Genomic DNA, 15,763 nt, shown 5'->3' with positions numbered 1-15,763 from the left:
GCAGCCAAGAACAGGGGATGATTGAACAAGCTGCAACCAGAACCAACACGGCTCTGAATCAGGATAGATTCTTGCTTGCTTTGCTTTCCGAGCTACAGGGACCAATATGGGGGGAGCACAGGAGGGGCTGGTGGATTATGGGTCAGCAAATCATCGAGTCCACACTACAGGGTAACAGGAGGAAATATTTAAGACAAGGAGAGTTTAATTGCAGTACATGACTGAGGGTATCATTAAGCAAACCAAAGCCCAGGTTGGAGTTGGTTGAAAATAATTAAATTTAAGATTAAAATAAGCAAGATGTCTCTAAACATGAAAATAATAACTACTCATTAGAGTGTAATAAGGAATGAACTGGGCACAGGGAGCCAGGGAGGAATTTTGTCATTTAAATCTTAATTAGAACAGTTTTAAATTGTCCAGTTATCTGTAGTAATACTTAAAACTATTCACAAAGATAACAGTTGTTTAAAAACAAGTTGCATATGGCTATCTAGATCTAATGCTGTATAAAAATGTCACACACATGATCCCATGTTCCTGGCAATGAGCTACACTTGCAGGGAGCATATTGTGGGTGCATACTGCTATTTTCCAGCCACTCTCATTACGTGAATGGAAAATCTCAGGCTTCTCGCAAAACATTCAGTGGGTTGAATTTAATGAGCCCAACGCCAGCCTGGAAAAGGACAGCATTCCCATTCATCATGTGATTACACAGGAGGCAACCATTTAACATAATGGAGAGACCAGTCACCCCCAATCATATGACGGGGGCAGAAGGGGAGACACGATTACAGCATCAGCTTAAAGATGATTAGGTGCTAGCACCATCTTTAAAAGCCTGCCGGCCCTGCAATCACTCCTGCCTTGCAGTCAATAGAAGGTCAGTTTGCTGTGAGGCATACAAACTCACAGCACTGTTTCCAACAGTCAAACCACATAGGAAGAGTGGAGAGGATGGTAGGATAGACCAAGGGTCACCCCACAGTTCAGTGATGCCTCCCTGCAGATTCTCCTCTAGGATGCAAGGGAAAGGCAGGAGGTTCTCTTCCCCTGCGAGGGCAAGAAGAGGTCCTCCCGCCTGACCAAGCAAGCCTGTGTAGAGATTGCAGAGGAGGTCACCAGCCGTAGGATCACCCAACACAACTGAGTCCAGTGCAGGAAGAGAGTCAGTGACCTCCTGTGTTCAGCCAGGGTGAATACTGCGTTCCAATGCTCTTTTCTGGGATTTAAGTATCACTACGGGGTTTGCAATATGGTGAGGGTACCACTGCCAGGAATGCAATGACAGAGAGGTTACAACTTCATCAGGACAGATGAATGTCTGTATTTGGGACACACACCACCCTCATTCATCATTCACCCCCCCCCCACCATAAATCCCATGACAGCATGTGGCATCATGAGATATATCAAATCCCCCAGTTGGGGATGAGGGGCCCATAATAGCAGAACTGTCATGGTGAAATTTATTCAATTTATAATTTCTCCATCCTTCCTCTTGCAGGAAAGAGGGCCAATTACAAAAGGGACGTGGCCAGGACTGGTGGAGGGGTCCCTGACATACGTCCTCCAAGCCAGGCCGAGGAAGAGGCGTTGGAACTAGCGGGGAGCCAGTGCGGACATGCTATATCTGATAGGGAGGCTAGAGTCCCTGTGCAAGTGAGTGACTATTGCTTTTTATCGAAAAAGTCAGGAATAATGACGAGCACCTCAGGCATGTTTGCCACAGCAGGATATGTGTAGCCTAACCTATGCATGTTTTTGTTCTTTCATGCAAGTCGGGGTTTGCAGGTGACTGCAGCCCCAAAGGGACACCCATCAATCTCTGAGGAGGAGGACCACTCAGAGGATGCACTATCCAATGACTCTCCTGCACCTTCCACCAGTGTAGTTACTTTCACCTCGGTAGGTAATTTATCAACATTAGAATCAGGGTCACTAGCTAGTCAGGGAAAAGAACACACGTGCGAGCAGCTGGCTGAGGCTGAGACAGCCGAGGCCTCCAACAGTTGACAGCATGCTGGAGTTGCAGGGAGAGGTAAGGCAACATCTGGCAGAGATGCCAGAGGCCATGTACAGCCATGAGCAGATGATGGAGCAGTCCATCCATGCCATGAGTGCTGCCATCTCTCAGGTGCACGTATGCTTGGCTTCTTCCATCGAGAGGTTGCCAACCCACATAGAGAGCCAGATCCCACTGATATGCGCAGACCTGCACATATTGCCTTGGCCATGAGCTCAACGCAGCAGTGGCAGGGTGGCAGAAGGACCAGGAGCCTGGAGACATTTCCTGCTCCTCGTCCTTCTCTGGTGAGCAAGGAGGTTCCAGTGAGCTTTGAAAGGGAGGAGGAGAGGCTGCCCTCCACATCTGGGGGCCCCCGTCAGGGCACTCCAAGTGTGGACAACAGCTCCTCAGCCGCTCCGCCAGTGAGCCCAGCTCCAGCAGCCACAACGCCTGAGGAGAGTCCTGCACCAGTGCAGGAAACCCTCAGGTGGCTGGAGCCCTCCAGACATCAGGCACCCAGGAGTTGCCCGCCGAAGTCATCTCAGGCCAAGGGGAATCCTGATCAGCAGCCTGCCTCCAGCACAGCTGCTAGCACAGGGATCACACTGCGTAGGAGCACCTGCAAATGTTTTAAGAAAAGCACATGGCTACACTTGGAGATTCACGGGTGTTGCAAATATGTTATTTGGAATTTAATTAAATGCTCTTTTGTGCCAATCATTAGCCATCATTGAGTGAAAACCATGTTCCAACATGCTTTAATTGTGAGCTTCTGACTTCCAACCCAACCCTTAGTGCAGTGCCAAAGTGACCATGGCCCTCATTGTCATGGCAATGTGTCTGCAATATGATTAACATATGTTCTCCCATGAGCACTAGCATGCATTGCAACTGGTCGGCATTCAGGGAACACAGATGGAACACAGACTACATACATGAAGGTGAGTCTTTATTGGATTCTCATTGAATGGACCTAAGGGGGCTGAAAGTGGATCATTATGAGGTTATCTCGTGCCTTCTTTGCATGTCACTTAACATGTCTGGCCTCCATCGCTGTGTTCTCATCATCCATTGCTGGTTGAGCCTTTCTCTCCTCTGCGTCCTCATCGGAGAATGATTGTCGCTCAGGCATATCTTCCTTCTGTTATGCTAGATTGTGCAGAGCATAGCAGACCGTCACAATACACAAGACCCTCAATGGGGCATACTACAGGGCTCCACCAGATTGGTCGAGGCAGTGGAATCTCATCTTCAGTAGCCCAAAGGCCCGCTCGATGGTTGCTCGGGTGGAGCCATGACAACTGTTGCACCTCTCCTCTGCTGCATTGTGAGGGTTCCTCACGGGCGTCAGTAGCCATGTCTTCAATGGGTAGCCCTTGTCCTTGAGAATCCATTCCTGAAGGCCAGCAGGGGGCCTGAAAAGTACCTGGGACTGTCAAAGTATGCAGGCGTCATGGCTGCTTCCCAGGAAGCGGGCACACACCTGCAGGAAGTGATTTCAGTGGTTGCAGACCAGTTGAACGTTGATTGAATGGGAGCCCTTCCTGTTGATGAAGGCAGCTGGCTGCTCCGTGGGAACCTTGATGGCCACATGCATACAATCTATCACATCTTGCACCTGAGGGAATCCAGCTATGGCCCCAAAACTGATGTCTCTCTCTGCCTGAATGTCAGGGTCTGTCCGAAAGTATCCATAGTCACTGGCCCTCTTGAAAAGGGCATTGGTCAACTCCTTGATACAGCAGTGTGCTGCAGCCTGGGAGACCCCACACATGTCCCTGGTGGATCCCTGGAAAGATCCAGATGTGTAGAAGTTTAGTGCCACTGTAATATTTAGGGCCATTGGCATAGAGTGACCCCCAAATCCCAGAGGTGGCAAATCGTCCTGCAGAAGGCTGCATAAGTCAGTGACAGCCTCCCTGGGGAGCCGCAGTCTTCGCCGACAGTGTCGCTCAAACATTTGGAGGCAGGTGATGCGAGGCCTGTACATTCTCTGGCAAATGTGGGCCCTTCTTGGCCTGGCTGGCTGCTGCTGCTCTGGTCATGGAGGTTCAGGGTCAGGCGCTTGGGCCTGCCTCTGTCCAAGGCGCCTCAACATGCCAAGAGGATCAAAAACACACATGTATGAGACCCATGGCAGGTGTCCTGGAGCTTTTGGTTCACTTCAGATGCAGAGATGACCTTGCTTTGACAACTATGCTTATCAATATTTGCTTGGCAGAATGCCTGATGTACCTCAGAACTCAAACTTACTGATGGGCCACCATCTTTTCCAGCAGTCTGAGCCACCACACACAGTAACACAGCAGTTATGAAACTCTATAATGCCCATAATACACCCAACCTAAACCCTCGTAGAGCTCCTGATCCACACAACTCCCTTGCAGAGTCCCCCGATACACACAGCCCCTTTGCAGAGACCCCCAATACACACAACCCCCTGGAGTATGTAAAGATTAATGTTGGAGAGCAATTCCTCCCACAGTAATGATGATGGAATAGTAACCTAGTAATGGGCTTTGGGAGATAAGAGAGTAGCAGCACGAAGGATGCTAGCTAAGGAGACTTGAGGAGAGTGTAAATAGTAATGTATTTATATATATAATAAAGAGTTATTAGTTGGCCTAATCTAGACTCCGAGGGTTGGAGTTTAAGAGCCCGCCGCCGATCTCGATGTCGAGCTGACAAAATGGCGGCCCACCCCTGCGGGCCGCATGCCAAAGTTCCACCATGATCTTAAGCACACTGCGGCTCATTCAAGGAGGGGACGGGCTGTCCATCCCCGGCAATGGCGTCAGCAGCCTGTGCGCAGACCTCGATCCCTTTTTAAAGGGCAGCCAGCCTGTTAATTGTGTATTTATATGCAGGTGAAGGGAGTTAATTGGTGTTTTAGTTGAGCACTTAAAAAGCAGATACTCACTGGGGCTGGGAGAGGGATTTATGTGAGGAGCTACATGTTTGTAATCCTTTTACTCTGCACCATAAATGTGAAACTAAGTAAATATAGGTTCCAGTCTTATCCTTCTGTTAGAAGGTAGCTGAGCATGGTTGCCTAAAGCTGAAGGTTGGAAAATAGGATTTTTTTGGGATAGAAAACTAAAGTCTCAAAGGGTCATTGTGAAAAATATGGCAGAAAGCAAGTGCAAATTGTCAGGGTATGATTACCCTCCAGTGTTTTTGGAGTCTGAACCATATGACCAGTGGAAGAATGAAGTGGATATGTGGACACGGGTTACATCTCTATCAAAAAGGAAACAAGGTGTGGCCTTGGCGTTGTCACTTCCTGCCAAAAGTAAAATCAGAAGTAAAGTGTTTTGTGAACTGGATGCTTGTCAGTTGGATACTGATGAAGGATTGGATCTTCTGTTAGGATTTATGGATGAAATTTACAAGAAAGATGACCTATCAAATGCATATGAAACATGGTCAGACTTTGATAGATTTCAGAAAATAGATGGTTATTCAATGGAGGACTATATCATGGACTTCAACAGACTGTATAAAAGATTGAGGAAATTCAATTTCGAGATCCCTGGTTCAGTGCTGGCTTTTAAATTGCTAAATTCTACTAGTGTGTCGTATATGGACAGGCTCCTGGTTCTAACTGGGGTTCAGTTCTTGGACAAAGACTCCCTGTTGGAACAAATGTCTGTGGGCTTAAAAAATTCCTAAGGAAACAGTCATTTCCTGCAGTCCTGTTAGAACAAGTGGGTCATTCTGCAGTGGCACAAAGAATGGAGGACTCAATGTTTACAAGATTTAGAAGTAATCCAGATACTGGAATCAGGCCTAAATACAATGGAAGAGTTAAAGACAGGAGGAATGAGGTTGAAACCACCTTTAGCAGGTCTGAATATTACAGTGGAAGACATGGTTGGAACAGTAATCAAAGGCGCATGAATCCCAGGAATGCCCAAGGAACAGCTTCAGATGTGGCTCAAAATATCATTATGCAATGAATTGCCCTAAGCGGAGAGGCAGAGTCTTCAAAATAACACATGACGCAGAAAATTCTGAGGCAGAAGAGGAAAATACTGATGGATCTGAAGGAATTGTACTAGTCACAAGGAGTTTTAGTCCAGTGATGAATGTGTTGGTTGTGGATTCATTCAACTGCAGTACTGGGTAGTGTTTGTACGTTGACAGTACGTGGAACTGATTGGTTATAGTGTTGTCTGGATTCACTCAGTAGTGAAGATCGACGTAAGGTTACAGAGTATAAAAGTACTACCAGCTTTAGGTTTGGTGATGACAACACATTGAAGTCACTGGAGAGAGTAGTAATTCCTGTAAAATAGTTGGGGTAAGCCACTTTATCAATACTGATGTATTCTCCAGTGAGATACCTTTTACTCTTGAGTAAGCCTTCAATGAAAAGGGCACAGATGAAACTTGATATGGAGCATGATAAGGCAATTGTTTTTGAGAAGTCAGTGAATTTGCAATGTACCCAGTCAGGGCATTATTGTATTACCTTAACAAAACCTGATATTTCTAGTCAGAGTGTTAGACAAGTGTTGATGACACCAGGTGTTACAAATCAGAAGATAAAAGACAAATTGTCTTAATTTGATCACCTTTTTTGTCAGAGGTTAAAAACCCTACTAAAAGATGCAGGTGTGATTGATGGAAAGTATATGAGGATAATAGAAGAGATTGGTGAAAAGTGTAAGATTTGTAAAAAGTATCGGAGGACACCATCATGTCCTATTGTCAGCCTTCCATTGGCATGTGACTTTAACGAGGTAGTTGCCATGGATTTTCAAAGGTGGGACAAAGACAAGAATATTTTCATTTTACATTTTATAGACCCAGCAACTAGATTTAGTCTTTCTACAATAGCAAATAGTAAAGACACAAGCGTGATTATAAACAAAATTATGGAGAAATGGATAAGGACTGGGCTTGGGGTACCAGCTAAGTTTCTGACTGATAATGGAATGGAATTTGCCAATGATGAGTTCAAGGATATGTGTGAAAACATGAACATTATGGTTATGAATACTGGAACTGAAAGTCCTTTCAGCAATGGCCTTTGTGAAATGTATCACGCAGTAGCTAATGAAATGTTACATAAAATCTTGGCTGACCAGCCAAACTGAAAATTGACAATTGCCCTGGCATGGGTGGTTCATGCAATGAATTCACTTCAACTGGCTGGAGGATATAGTCCCTATCAATTGGTCTATGGGCAGAATCCTAAAATGCCTTCTGTACTGTGCGACAGTCCTCCTGCTCTAGAAGATACTACAATTAGTTCAATTTTTTTTCTACACATTTGAATGCTTTACATCCAGGGAGATGGGCTTCCATCAAGGCTGAGGTCCCTGAGAAAATTCGCAGAGCTCTGAGGCATTGTATAAGGACATCTGAGGCGGAATTTAGTTCAGGAGATTTGGTCTGTTATAAAAGAGAGGACCATAGGGAATGGAAGGGCCCTGGTAACGTAATCGGTCGGGATGGTAAAACAGTAGTTATCAAGCATGGAAATCAAACTATTGTGGTTCATTTTTCATGATTAATCAGGGTTGGTTACAAAATCTGAGGGAAAAGAGGTGCCTTATACTTCAATTATTCATGTGCTTTGTGATGGAGGTCCTGAGGCACAGGTAGATCAAGATTTGGATAGTTATGTAACCAATCATGATGCTCAGAAAAGAGCTATCACATCCAAAGGCCAATTGCCCCCAGTAGGTACTCGGGTGACATATCTTCCAGTGGGGTCTGATAAATGGAGGGATGTGACAATTGTGGGACATGCAGGAAAACCTACAGGCCAGTTTAAATATTGGTTAAATATTCAAGATGACGGCCAAGAAGCCAGGTAGAATGCGGTGAAAGAGTGGAGTGTAAGAAAGCGTAGTGTAAGTTTTGATAGTGGGTCAGGAAGTGACTCTTGTGTAAGGAGGCAATCACGTACTGGAGAAAGAGCCTCCGATAAAGTGTGAGGGAGATCTTCTAGCAGTAGTTCCAAAAGACATCAAAGTACTAATAGAGGTCATAGTATGAACAGATTCCACAATGAAACGAAGGCTACAGGGCAGTCTCGGAATAGAACTAGAAGCAGAAGTCCTCATGATTGTCCAGTTTTAGTGGCTGCCAATAAAGTTGAGGATAAATTAATAAGAGAAGCAAAACATAAGGAATTAGAGCTGGACAGAGTTTGGAGTCTATTCTGAGGTACCAGATAGGGGATAGCCGGCCTTGTCACATAGATGGATTTGTACTGAAAAAGTCCTTGCCGATGGAACTTAAGGCTAAAGCGAGGTTAGTTGCGAGGGGCTTTGAAGAGCGACTGGGGGATACCAATGTTAGAGTGGACTCTCCCACAGCTGGAAAAGTAATCTTGAAAATCTTTTTGGCTCTTTTGACCACATATTCACGGCAATGTAGATCCATTGACCTAAAAGCTGCATTTCTACAAGGTGATACTTTTCAGAGGGAATTGTATCTGAAACCACCTAAAGAAGCAACAGATGCAGAAAGAAAATTATGGAAACTGAACAAATGCATCTATGGCCTTAATGATGCTTCCAAGGTGTAGTATTTCTTGGTGCAATCTGTTTTGTTGAAAATTGGTTGTGTTCAACTAAAAGCAGATCCTGCAATGTTTTATTGGTATCATAAAGGGAAACTTTCAGGCATCTTCATGATGCATGTTGATGATTTCTTATGGGGTGGTACTGTGTATTTTGAGAAGTACGTTCTTAAGATTAAGGCAGAATTTAAGATTGGGAGTCAGACTTGTGGGGCCTTTAAATATATTGGTTTAGATATTAAGCAGAATAAGTCTGGAATAACTTTAAATCAATTTAGAGAGTGTTACTCCCATCCCGGTTAATCATGTTTGGTCATTACAGAAAGATGATGATCGATCTAAAGCAGAGATTGAGCAATTGCGAAGCCTGGTGGGTCAATTAAACTGGTTGTGCTCTCAGATTGGGCCTGATGTTCGGTTTGATGTGCTGGAGTTAAGAACGATGATGAAACATCCAAAAGTTGAGAATGTTTTAAGGGCAAATAAAACATTGAAAAAACTAAATCTGGAGAAATGTGTACTGAAGTTCCCATCCTTAGGTGACCCAAAGAACATGAGCTAATAATTTTTAGTGATGCTTCACATGTTAATCTTGCTGATGGGTATTCGAGTGCAGCTGGCTTCATAATATTTCTGATGGGTGGAAACGGGAAATGTTGTCCTTTAGCTTGGGAGGCTAAGAAAATAAAATGGGCTGTTAAAAGCATGTTAGCTGTGGAAACATTGGGTCTGGTAGAGGCAGTGGACATGGGGTTCTATTTGTCAAATATTTTGGGTGAAATTCTGAACAAGGGGCATCCTGAATATAGGATACCTGTTGAATGGTTTGTGGATAATCGTTCCTTGCGAGACAATGTACACTCTACAAAAAGTGTGAGCGAGAAAAGACTATGTACTGACCTTGCTGGATTGAAACAAATGCTGGAGAGAAAGGAAATCTCCAAACTTAAATGGGTAGATGAAAATCATCAACTATCCGCTTGTTTCACAAAGAGACATGCGAGTACAAAGAGATTGTTGGAGGTGCTGGATGAGGGACATCTCACAATGTAAAAACTTTGTACCCAATATGGAATTTAATTTTGATTTATTTTGAAATATTCTTTGAGCATGTTAATCTAAGTTGTATTATAAAAGAAAGAAGGGAATCGGTTAATTGTGTGATTTATATGCAGGTGAAGGGAGTTAATTGGGGTTTTAGTTGAGCACTTAAAAGCAGACACTCACTGGGACTGGGAGAGGGATTTGTGTGTAGAGTTACATGTTTGTAATCCTTTTATTATGAACAATAAATGTGAAACTGTGCAAATATAGGCTCCAGCCTTATCCTTGTGTAACAAGCTTTCTGGAGTTTAACACATCCCTGCCACCCATTTAAATTTTTAAAAACAGACCCTCCAAAATTAAATTTCGAAAGCCCCTTTTCAACTCCCCAATAACAATTACAATAACTATTTTCCCTTCCCCCCCACAAAAATAGTTACATTTTACATCTGATCTGCCACCCCCAAACAGCACAAAGGTTAAGGTTCAACCCTTCCCACCATCCCCTACACTCATTATGTGTATTTGACTCCGTTTTTTTCCCCTTACCCCCACCCTCCCGCACTGATAAATTTACCACTCCCCCCACGCCACCAGTGTGCCACCAGTGTCATTTCCCCGGACAGGGATCTGAAGGCACAGGAGTGCTGGCCGCTGTGCTGCAGATCACAGCAGGCCTTCAAGATCGCAGGTAAGTCTATTTAAATTTATTTATTCATTTGAATATTTAAATTGTGGTCCCGTTGTCCAGCGGCTTGGGGGCGCCGCCATGGTGCTTCACCGCTGCCGGGAGGATCGGGCCGGGCCTTGCTGGCATTGAGGTTTATGGCGGGCTTCATCCAGAACTATTTTCAGACCCCCACCCCCACCCTGGCCAAGGAACCCGATGCCTGGGGGAGAACAAAATCCAGCCCCTAGACTTTATCTACAACACCCTAGCTACACCACAACTACTATTACAACAAAATTCAACACCCCCTTGCAGACCCTTCATCAGCACAGCAGCAATGACCACTTCCCCTATCCTGCAATGGCCAGGACGCTGCTCTGTCTTGGCACTGAGGTCTGTCACCTGGGTGCCGTCAACTTCTAACGGTCAGAAAAGCTGAAGGCATGTGAGTGCCACACACCATTCACAGCGAGTGTGACACTGAGCTGGGAGTATGTGCTCACAGAATTCACCTGTATAGCTTTCAAGAGTGGAATGACTTATTTTCAATCATAACTCTCATTCTAAGTATTTATTGATTAGTTGACCTCCCATACCTTTCTGCTTGATTCAAAAAAAAACACATTAAAATGGGTCAAAAGCAAAATACTGCAAATGCTGGAAATCTGAAAACAACAGAAAATGCTGGAAATACTCAGCAGGTCTGGCAGTGTCTGTTGATGACCTGAAACATTAACCCTGTTTCTCTCTCCACAGATGCTGCCAGACCTGCTGAGTATTTCCAGCATTTTCTGTTGTTATTAAAAGTGGATCACTTACTTAATGCAATTAGCTATGCAAACCTGTGTCCTTACTGCCTAGAGTTACAAATGTAAATAAATGTATCTCAGACACTGCACCTTGTTATACAAGTAGAAACAATTGAAAACCATAATATAACAGATATACAGTGCATCCATTACATGTTCACAATAGAACTATATACAGTACATAGAATTAGAAACATTTAATACACCCAGTTAAATGTATCAAATGATAGAATTGTATGAAGCTGTATAAATTTCTTTATAAATATCAATTGGTTTTAATGCTTTATTACTAGTAACCAATTTAGGTTAATAAAAATAGATAGCCTTTATAACAAACGCTCATTTTCAGAGCCCAGACAGGTCAGCTGAATGGGTATCAAAAGAACATGCAGATGTAGTTTTATTTGAAATTGCCAATGAACAATGGTTCGGATGATTCTTGCAATTTTAAATTTCTTACTCTAGAGAAGAAATTAGCTTTTGTGCCAAAATCAGGACTTAATAAGCAAAATACTTGGATTGCAAATTCATATTTTCTTTTAATTTGCCACCTTCATGGATAGGGATGGTGCCAGAGGACTGGAGAATTGCAAATATTAACAACTACAGGTCAGTCAGCCTAATGGCAGTAGTGGAGAAACTTTAATAATCGTAAATAAAATTAATTGCCATTTCAAAAAAATAAGGGCTAATAGTTGAAAGTCAGCATGGATTTGTTAAAGGCAAATTGTGTTTGACTAACTTGATCGAGTTTTTTTGATGAAGTATTGGAAAGGGTTTGTAAAGGTAGTAGGGTTGATATGTATATGGACATTCAAAAGTTATTTGTCAAAAGCTCACTGTATAGAGTTGTCAAAAAAATTAAAGTCCATGGAATTAAAGGGACAGCGATAGCATGGACACAAAACTGGCTAAAGGACAAAAAGTAGAGAATAGTGTTGAATGGTTGTTTTTCAGACTAGAGGAAGGTATACAGTTGTGTTTCCCAGGGATCGGCAGTGGGACCACTGCTGTCTTTGATATATATTAATGACCTGGACTTGGTATACTAGCATAATTTCAGAGTTTACAGATGATGAGAAATTCAGAAAAGTAGTAAACAATGAGGCAGATATTAACAAACTTCAGGAGGATATAGATAGTGTTATGTCTTCTGGTTCCCATAAATTTCAAATAATCACGCTTTAGGCTCGGAAAGTCTGTTTATTCCATGCTGCCTGGTAAGGACTGCCTTAGACTGGTGTCACATGACTCTCCAGTGTAGCTGTGAATGTGGCTGCCTGAAGCGCACTAGACTTGTGAAATGGACAGACATATGGCAGCAGAAATTTAATGTAGAGAAGAGTGAAGTGATGCATTTTGATAAGAATGAGGAGAGGCAATATGAATTAAATTGGACAATTTTAAAGGGGGTGCAGGAACAGAGACATCTGGTAATGTGCGTATACAAATCTTTCAAGGTGCCCGAACAAGTTGAGAAGGCGATTTAAAAAAAATATTTGGGATTGTTGGCTTTATTAATAGAGGAATAGAGTACAAAAGAGCACAGAAGTTATGTTAAACCTTTGTAAAACACTGGTTGGGACTCAGCTGGTGTCGTTTGTTCAGTTCTGGTGATCACTTTAGGAAGGATGTTAATGCCTTGGAGAAGATACAGAAGAGACTTACTAAAATGGTTCCAGGGATGAGGGACTTCAGTTAAGTGGAGAAATTGAGGGTCTTTTCCTTAGAGCAGAGAAGGTTAACAGGAGATTTGATAGAGGTGTTCAAAATCATACATAGTTTTGATGGAATAAATTTTAAAACAAAAACTGTTTCCAGAGGCAGAAGGGTTCAATAACCAGAGGACACTAATTTATGATGATGATTGTCAAAAAAACCAGATGCAACATCTAGGAACGTTTTTTTTAACACAGCAAGTTGTTGTGATCTGGAATGACCAGCCTGAAAGTGTGCTGGAAGCAAATTCAATAGTAACATTCAAAAGGGAATTAAATACTTGAAGGGAAAAAAAAGTTACAGGGTATAGGAAAAGAGCAGGCAAGTGGAATTAATTGGATAGCTCTATCAAAGAGCCAGCACCAGCACTGGCATGATGGACTGAATGGCCTCCTTATGTGTTGTATCATTCTATGATTTTAATATTTCAATGGCTACTTTCTGACAATATAATATAATTTAATAACCTAGTTATTTAAGCAGACAACTTTTCATTTATATGTGTCTGAACGAAAGGACTTCTACAATAAGTTTTCCATAAGTATTGTCTATGTTTGAATATTGTGGTCTCTGCAATTAAAAGTGCTAATTTCTTTGTGTTTTCTTTTGTTTTAACAGGTCTTCACAAGTTCTGGAACAGGATAGTTCAAAGAATAAAAAACAGCCTAGTTGCAGGCTAGCACTTCAGTGCAGTACCAAGGATGTGCTGTAATATATCCAGAAGATTCATGAAATTCCAGAGTAATGATTGAAAGGCCATTTATGCCATTTCTGCAGATCTTCTGTGGAACTTAGTGAACAGCTCCCTGGATTTTTTAAAATTATTTATTCATGGAATGAATGTATCGCAGGCAAATTTATTGCCCATCCTTAATTGCCCTTAAGAAGGTGGTGGTGAGCCACCTTCCTGAATCGCTATAGGCCATTTGGTGCAAGTACACCCACAGTGATGTTAGGGAAGGAGTGACAGGATTTTGACCCAGCAAAAGTAAAGGAACGGCGATATAGTTCCTGGTCAGGATGGTGTGTGACTTGGAGGGGAACATGCAGCTCATGATGTTTCCATGCACTTGCTGGCCTTGTTCTTCTAGTGAGTTGTTGCAGTGCATCTTGTAGATGGTACACACTGCTGCCACTGTGTGCTGGTGGTGGAGGTAGTGAATATTTAAGGTGGTGCCCATCAAGTGGGCTGCTTTTTCCTGGATGGTTACAAGCTTCTTGAGTGTTGTTAAAACTGCAATCATCCAGGCAAGTGGAGAGTATTCAATTACACTCCTGCCTAGTGCCTTGTAGATGGTGGACAGGTTTTAGGAGTCAGGAGATGAGTTACTTGCTGCAGAATTCCCAGCCTCTAACCTACTCTTGTAGCCACAGTATTTTTATGGCTGGTCCAGTTATGTTTTTGGTCCATGGTAACTCCGAGGATGTTGCTAGTGGGGGATTTAGCAATGGAAATGGTTAGATTCACCGTTGTTGGAGATGGTCATTGCCTGGCACTTGTGGGTACGATTGTTACTTGCCACTTATCAGACCAAGCCGGAATGTTGTCCAGGTCTTGCTGCCTGTGGGCATGGACTGCCTCAGTATCTGAGGAATTCCAAATGCTACTGAACACCATGCCATCATCAGCAAACACCACTTCTGACCTTGTAATGGAGGGAAGGTCAATGATGAAGCAACTGAAGAGGGTTAGGCCTAGGACACTACCTTGAGGAACTCCTGCAGCGATTTCCTGGGGCTGATATAATTGTCCTCCAACAACTACAACCATCTTCCTTTGTGCTAGGTATGACCCCAATAAGTGGAGAATTTTCACCTTGACTTCAATTTTGCTGCGGCTTCTTAATGCCACACTTGTTCAAATGCTTTCTTGATGTCAAGGGCAGTCACTCTCACCTCACCTCACCTCTAGTTGGACCAAGGCTGGACTGAAGCCAAATGGTCTTGGCAAGCCTCACTATTCACTTTTTGTTGTGGGGTTTAACTGACCACTCTCGACTCCATGGGATTTAAGCAAGCAAAGACCTTTATTCGAGCGTATGCAAAGGAGAAGCTCCTGCTATCCCAAGGATCCTCTCAGCGATACAGAGTTTGCAGCACATATTTATAGTTCTTAACTTTCCAGTTTTACTATACAATGTTGTGACAGCCATCAATCATTAATTGATTTAGTCCATTACATGGATCATGTGGTTAGTAACCTGATCAATGAACAATACAGGCCTAGCAGATGTTTCCTGCTATCTCAGTCTCCAGCCTTGAGTCAGTTCGTTCCTTGGTGACTTAATTGCCTGTCTGGCCTTCACTTCCCCTTATCGCTCTCCACAGAATAACATGATTATACAGACTGCTAAGGCTATTATCACTGCTGCTGAGTTTGCAGTTCCAGGACTGACATTGGTCAAGTATCCCATCATGCCTATCTTCACTACAAGTACTTATTTTAAGAATATTAGTACATTCTGCTGCAAGCCAACACCTGGTCAGGCACAATGTGACCCAGGTGGGACATTCTCAAGATCTTCTACCCATCAATCGCTCCAGGGATCCTACTGGAGTTCAGTGGGCTTCAGATCTCCTAACCTACAGTTTTCTTACAGCTTCACCGAAGTCCTATTGACCTAGGCTGGGCCCAGAACCATCATCCCATTAGATAGCAAAAGCCTCGTAAATGTTCCCAAGTTTCATATTCCCTGGGTTTCAGTTGTAGTGGATACCGGTGTATACCCTTTAATGGTCAACATTACCATCTGCACCACTTATGGTACAGAGACTGACTAAGAGGACCTCAATGGACGCAACAACTGCAACGATCTTTCACACTTCCCACCAGTTATACTGCATTCTTGCCATCTTGGCTTGATTGCTGGTCAAGTCCTCCAATACCCTAGCTGCTCCTTTGGCTAGGTTCACCTGCACCCTATCCCTCATGATCGCCTGATGACTTTGCTCCATAAAGCTCCTTGTGGTGG

Source organism: Heterodontus francisci, chromosome 27, assembly GCF_036365525.1.
Source record: "Heterodontus francisci isolate sHetFra1 chromosome 27, sHetFra1.hap1, whole genome shotgun sequence".
NCBI lineage: Eukaryota > Metazoa > Chordata > Chondrichthyes > Heterodontiformes > Heterodontidae > Heterodontus > Heterodontus francisci.
The sequence above is the reverse complement of the archived record's forward strand: the minus strand, read 5'-3'. Positions refer to the sequence as shown.